This window comes from Vicugna pacos, chromosome 12 (genome assembly GCF_048564905.1).
Source record: "Vicugna pacos chromosome 12, VicPac4, whole genome shotgun sequence".
NCBI lineage: Eukaryota > Metazoa > Chordata > Mammalia > Artiodactyla > Camelidae > Vicugna > Vicugna pacos.
Window position 1 is genome coordinate 37,108,035 of NC_132998.1, and position 5,855 is coordinate 37,113,889.

A 5,855-nucleotide genomic window follows, 5' to 3' on the forward strand; every position below is an offset into this window, starting at 1 on the left:
CCTCCATTCCTTTCCCTAAATATTTTTGCATGCTATATATATTTCATATATAAATGTAAATTTCTATGTCACAAATGTTTGGGGTTTTCCACAGTTATTTGAAAATAGTGTCTGAGCCTTGTTAAATTATTCTCTGCCCTAACTTTGAAGGGAGAGGAATGAACCTTGATTCTTCCTAGTTTAGGGGCCTGGCAATGAATCTCATCCATCAGCTTCCAGGGAAAACTTTTGCAACAAGATTATTCATACCTTTGGAAATATAATGAGCTTTCAGTTTTTAGGTTGAATAGCAAAGAAAACACTGAAAGGCTAAAGCTACAAAAATAGGGCCAAGTCTCTTCTCAAGATCATTCATGCCACGCCTAGGTTTCCTGGAACATCCAGCCACAGCAAAGGCGCATGATTCACAGCTAAGTTGTTGGAAACTGTGCATGGTGGCCGTTCCCCCCAGGGCTCTAAGGTGATGTCTGGCAGGGACTTCTTGCAGCTGCAGGGAAGAGTTTGTTTTCTGGAAAGGCTTGGACCATTTTCTTGGGTCATACAAAAGGGCTCTGGCATAATACTAAAAGGTACATACAGTTCAGACTAAAGACATGTCACAAAAAGGAGCCAGAGGAACTTGAGAAGTCAAGGAAAAATCGTCCTAGTTTTACTTATTAATGCTGAAGGTCCCTAGCAGAAATTCCTTGTTCTAAGAAACACTTTGGGACCCACAGCCGCCATACTGGACAACTTCAGGGGCAGCATCTACATTTTGTCCTCAAGGGGGCACCATTCACATAGAATACAATGTAAATGCTGTGTCAAACTTTTGTGCAACAGGACCTTGCTGGGACCAAAATCTGCCAGAGTCAAATATCTAGCCACAAACAAAGCCTCAGTTTCTCACTGTAGCTTTCTTATCAACTTCTTCCACAAACAAACCAAAAAACAAATAAAACATTTTAGAGTCCCAGCCAAAATTTCTGGAGGGACATTAGATGATTTAATGTTTCCAGATGTGCGCCATTTAAAATCCTAAGTGTGCAGTGGATATGATGTATTTATGAGGAATGTAGAGTTGTAGTTAAAATGTATTGTTGATGATTTATTTTCCTTCTTTCCCACTTAATTTAGGTCTAATAATTCCAAGTACCTGTTACATTCAAAGAATCTCAGGAAAAATATAAAGGAAAAGAAAATGGTACTTTACTTTCATATAAATTCCAAAGTCATCTCTCTGCCTCAGGCTCTGAAGATAAAAGACAGCAGCTGAGTAATTCAGGCAGTAGGTCTGGTGGCTGTGACGCAGTCCTCCTCGGAAATACTGCCAAAGGAGAAAGGCAGAAGAATCAATGGAAGCAAAGAGCACAGACAGACTTTCTCTTTCTCTTACCTTTTTATCAGTAACTACAATAGGGAAAGTGAAGGAGGCACCATTATTAAGTAGGAGCTAGGACTGAATAGATAGATACAGGCAATCTTCACAATAAACCGTCTTTAAAACAAACTAATATTCCCATAACAGTTAACTCCTCAATAAGGGGCCTTTTTTTTGTGTGCCATACTTAAAGAAAATTCTATTCAGGACATCCTGATTTAACTCACCCTTAACCTGAGTTTATGCTTTGTTGAAACCTACTCATGCTGCCTGGTACCTGATAACAAATACTACCTTTGATTTCACTGCTCATGTTGTTGATGTTAAGCTTGTGTTCATAGTAAGTGATTAAAGTAACATTATCTAACTTTTCATCAAATCCTGTTCAAAAATATCCACAAGCTTAATTCTCCTGCTGACTTCTAAAAATGCAGAGTCAAATTTGGGGCATCTCTACTAAATGTACTAGGTTTAGTAGCATACATTTTATGTACTAGTCTTACCCAATGTAACACCTGTATTCCCCTTCTTTCATTGTTCTTATTTAATGTCTTAAACTTGTTATAATGACTATATATTCTTAAGTCACACCAAATTTATTTCAGAATAAGGCAAGTGGCTTACTTGAATGTATATATTCGTATGTATTATGGTCAAACTGAGCACACTGCACAAAAATGTCTTTCTTGGAAATGACAGTTATTCTCTTCTCTTCATCAATGCTTCTGGCTCCTGACTGGCAGACACTCTCTTTAGGATTCCATAGTGCTTAACCATGTTGCTAAGCCTATTTGTGCCTTTTGATAGGTTGGTTAATTAATATAATGAGTAATGGGTCCCACTAAGAAATTTCCAAGTGTCATGATGTGGTAAATGGGAGAAGGAAGACATACTTGCTGGTCATGTAACTGCAGCGAGTAGAGACAGCAGACCCAGCCTAACAAACCAGTATAGTAAGTGACAGTAGTAGAAGCAGAGATTATGAAAACCCAGAAAAATATTTTGTTACAGGACCTTAGAAGACAAAATGCTATGGGGAGAGATGTCAAGTTTTGTCTTCAGGAAGAAGTAATTTGAAAGCTGATGATGTGAAAAGTTTATTTTTGCTGGGGGCTTTTGGGGATAGCTGGGGCTCTGGAGAGAAAGAGGTCACCGAGATGCTTTAGAAATACCATTATTAGAAGGCCACTGTGAAGACCATAAATAGTCAGGCTTAGAAATCCAGTTCTACAACCCACTGGCTATGTGACCTTGGCCAAATGATTTAACTTCTCCAAGCCTGTTTCCTTCTCAGTGACTTCTCAGATGGCTTATGTGTGAATAATGAATGTCCCAATCTTCCCCTGGTGAACTTATGAGATACCGTGGTAAACTGTATCACTGCCCATCTAATTCCTTTTCCTGGGAAGGATTATAGTATCTACTCCACTGAGGGTAAGCTTGGCATGTGACTTTCTTAGGCCCTGCCCCAGTCTCAAGTCATTGCCCTGGGGACTGGTAGCATTCCAGGTGGTGGCTGCTCCCTCAGCATGGGTCCCACAGTAAGCACAACAACAAAGTAGGAGCAGAGAGTAAGTGAGATATGAATTAAGCTACTGAGATTTGGAGTTTGTTCCTCTGTTACAACTGAATTTAACCTGACTGAAACAGAGATTTTTAAATTTAGGAAAAACTTTTATAACCCATCTTTGTACATCTGTAACATAATAGGAAGCATTCATATGTGAGTTATATTATAGACTTTGAGTAAAGAGTCTATGCTTTACTAGGCTATAAGTGCACTTATGCTATGGTCTGAATATTTGTGTCCCTCTCAAGTTCATACGTTGAATTCTAATCCCCAATGTGATGGCCCTAGGAGGTATGTCCTTCAGGAGATGATTAGGTCTTAAAGATAGGTCCCCTCATGAATGAGATTAATGCCCAGAGAGCTCTCTTGCCCCTTTTGCTATGTGATGGATACAATAAGTCTGCAACTGGAAGAGGGACCTCACTTAACCAGGCTGCCACCCTGACCTTGGACTTACAGACTCCCGAACTGTGAGAAATTGATTTCTGTTGTTTCAAGCTACCCAGTCTGTGGCACTTCGTTATAGCAGCCTGAGCAGACTAAGACAACTTCTGTGCTTTGATGAGGAGTTAATATTTCTCCAGACTATTTACTATAAACTAAATTAAAAATAATTTGACTCTAAAGGAACTGAGAGATTCTGAGATTTTAATTAATTCTCAACACTACATTCTTTCCCTTGTTCTTCAAAGCTTTTCTTATTCTGTTTTCAAAGTTCATTAAGGGAATCTCCATACTTTATACCTCATTTTCTGCTTGTTTTGCCTTGATAAATAACTCCTCCTTGTTCACATATCACCTCAAGCATCACTGCCCCAGGAAAAATCTCCTATCTATAACTACCTCACCATTGGCCCCAACTTAGAAGCTGTCCTTCATAATATATATATGCTCCTTTTTTCCCCAGGACTGACCTCAATTTGATGATATCATTAGTGTCATTATTGGATTAATTTCTCCCTCAATAACTGAAAACTCCCCCAAAGCAGGAGGTGTGTCGAATTTTGCACATTATTGTGTACAGGGTATCAGCCCCACACATAAGCACTTAGTAAGTGCTCTATAAACCTCAATCTATGTTTTTTAATGGACTGTAACAATTTAAATTTTGCTAAATGAGAATAGACAGGGATTAGATTAAAAAGCTCAAAGGAGGGGAAGAGGTTCAAATATCTACTTATGAAAAAAAATTGCATTTATCAAACCAGGGGTACAAGTTTTCCTCCTCTCTCCTCCTTTCGTACACAGAAGTCTTATTAAAGGTCTTGATGGATTTGAAGGCTTATTTTGTTCCTTTCAGAGAGCCCAGCACTTTTGTTAGAAGAACAACTGAACCATGTAATTAGCCTTCACAAACTATTGCCATGAATATTGCTTTAAATTGAAGTGATTTGAAAAACAGACATGGAAATGGCTTTTCCATGCATGCAGATTTTTGTGTTAATAAAACCCACAAAGGAGAGGTGATAATGTAAAAACAGAATCTGCAAGTTATTTTTGAAAATGCTGACTGGTGGAGAAAGGGAGGGCCCCCTTGTGGGAGGGTGCTGGCGGAGCTTTCCCAGGAACAACAACAACAACAACCACGAACAAGTGGACATAAATAATGTCCTATCCTGACATGTGGGTTAATTTATCATACGAAGCTGAGATTTCCCAGAAGGATTTTACCTTTGTGAGCATGGAAATGAAATCCAACAATGGTGAAGTCTCGCAAGCGTCAACATAGTCCTTGATGATGCTGAAAAGACTGTTCACAAAACCGAAGCTTGTCTAGGGCCAGGGAGAAAGCAAACAAGAGCAGGCACACTTTCAGAGGTAAGAAATAAAAATCTGATGAACTTCAAATGTCATTCCTACAGGTGTTTCCCATTTCAAATTTATCTCCTGGAAAAATTCAAAGACTTACTTTCCTCCACTCTCCAATATGTATTTTAAGTTTTCCTTGTGAATGAATTCTTGTTGATGTATCTCCCTTTTTAGAGGAAAGATATCATTTATTTTTAATACTTGTGAAAAAGAACATTCATTGGAGAATAGACATTTATGAAGATGATGATCTCAGGAATATGTTTTCTGCATTCATTTTTTATTGAGGAAATTCATGTATTCGTGTATTTAACATTACTTACTGAGTCCTCTCTTGCACTAGGTGCTGTCGAGGTCCTCTCGATACGGCAGTGAACAAGATGGGGTCCTGAGTATATTTCAGAAGGTGTTGCAGAGCTTGTATTCTTGAAAAATATGGAACACTTCCTGAATTCACGTGTCATTCTCGCACAGGGACCCTGCTAAGCTCTGTACTGTCCCTATTTTAGTACATGTGCTGCTGAAGTGAGCACTGTATTTACTTTCTTAAGTAGCTATGGAAAAATTTTAAAAATGTTACAGAAGGTTAACTAACAACTGTAATCTATTGGAAAGACATCAATGGATGTTTAGATTTCCTTTTTATTAAACTGAACTCTTGACCATAAGATTATATGGGGAAAGAATATGGAAGAAACCATATTCCACTATGGAATATAAGCCACAAGAACAGACTAAGTACGAAGTTTCATGATCCTCTGGTGAATTTTAAAACATGGCTACTGGAATCGTCCTACTTTGGCTCACCTGACTTAACTCCTCCAGGTTTGCAAAAAGTCTCCATAACTCCACAGCCAGGAGATATTCATGAGCTTTTAGATGTTTTAATGTATTCATGAAGATCTTTAAAAAAAATAAGTGCACATTACTTTGTTTTTCAATTCTGATATCTGCCCTCTGCAAGAACATTAAACATACACCTCCTGAGTATAATTTTACAGAACAATTTAGAGACCAGTATTTTCAGTGGTTAACAATTGTGCTAAATACAAATGACATTTAAGCTCCATAGAACATATGGGAAATGTGCTTTTCTGCATGAAGTCGTCGCTTGTA

General features: G+C 38.2%; 1 non-coding gene across 1 annotated transcript; it reads right to left on the reverse strand.

Annotated features, from left to right (window-relative positions):
• Positions 1-5,168: 5,168 nt before the first annotated feature.
• Positions 5,169-5,272, reverse strand: LOC116282732 (U6 spliceosomal RNA). Its single transcript, XR_004192313.1, has one exon. It is a non-coding gene; the product is annotated as a U6 spliceosomal RNA (small nuclear RNA).
• Positions 5,273-5,855: the final 583 nt, after the last annotated feature.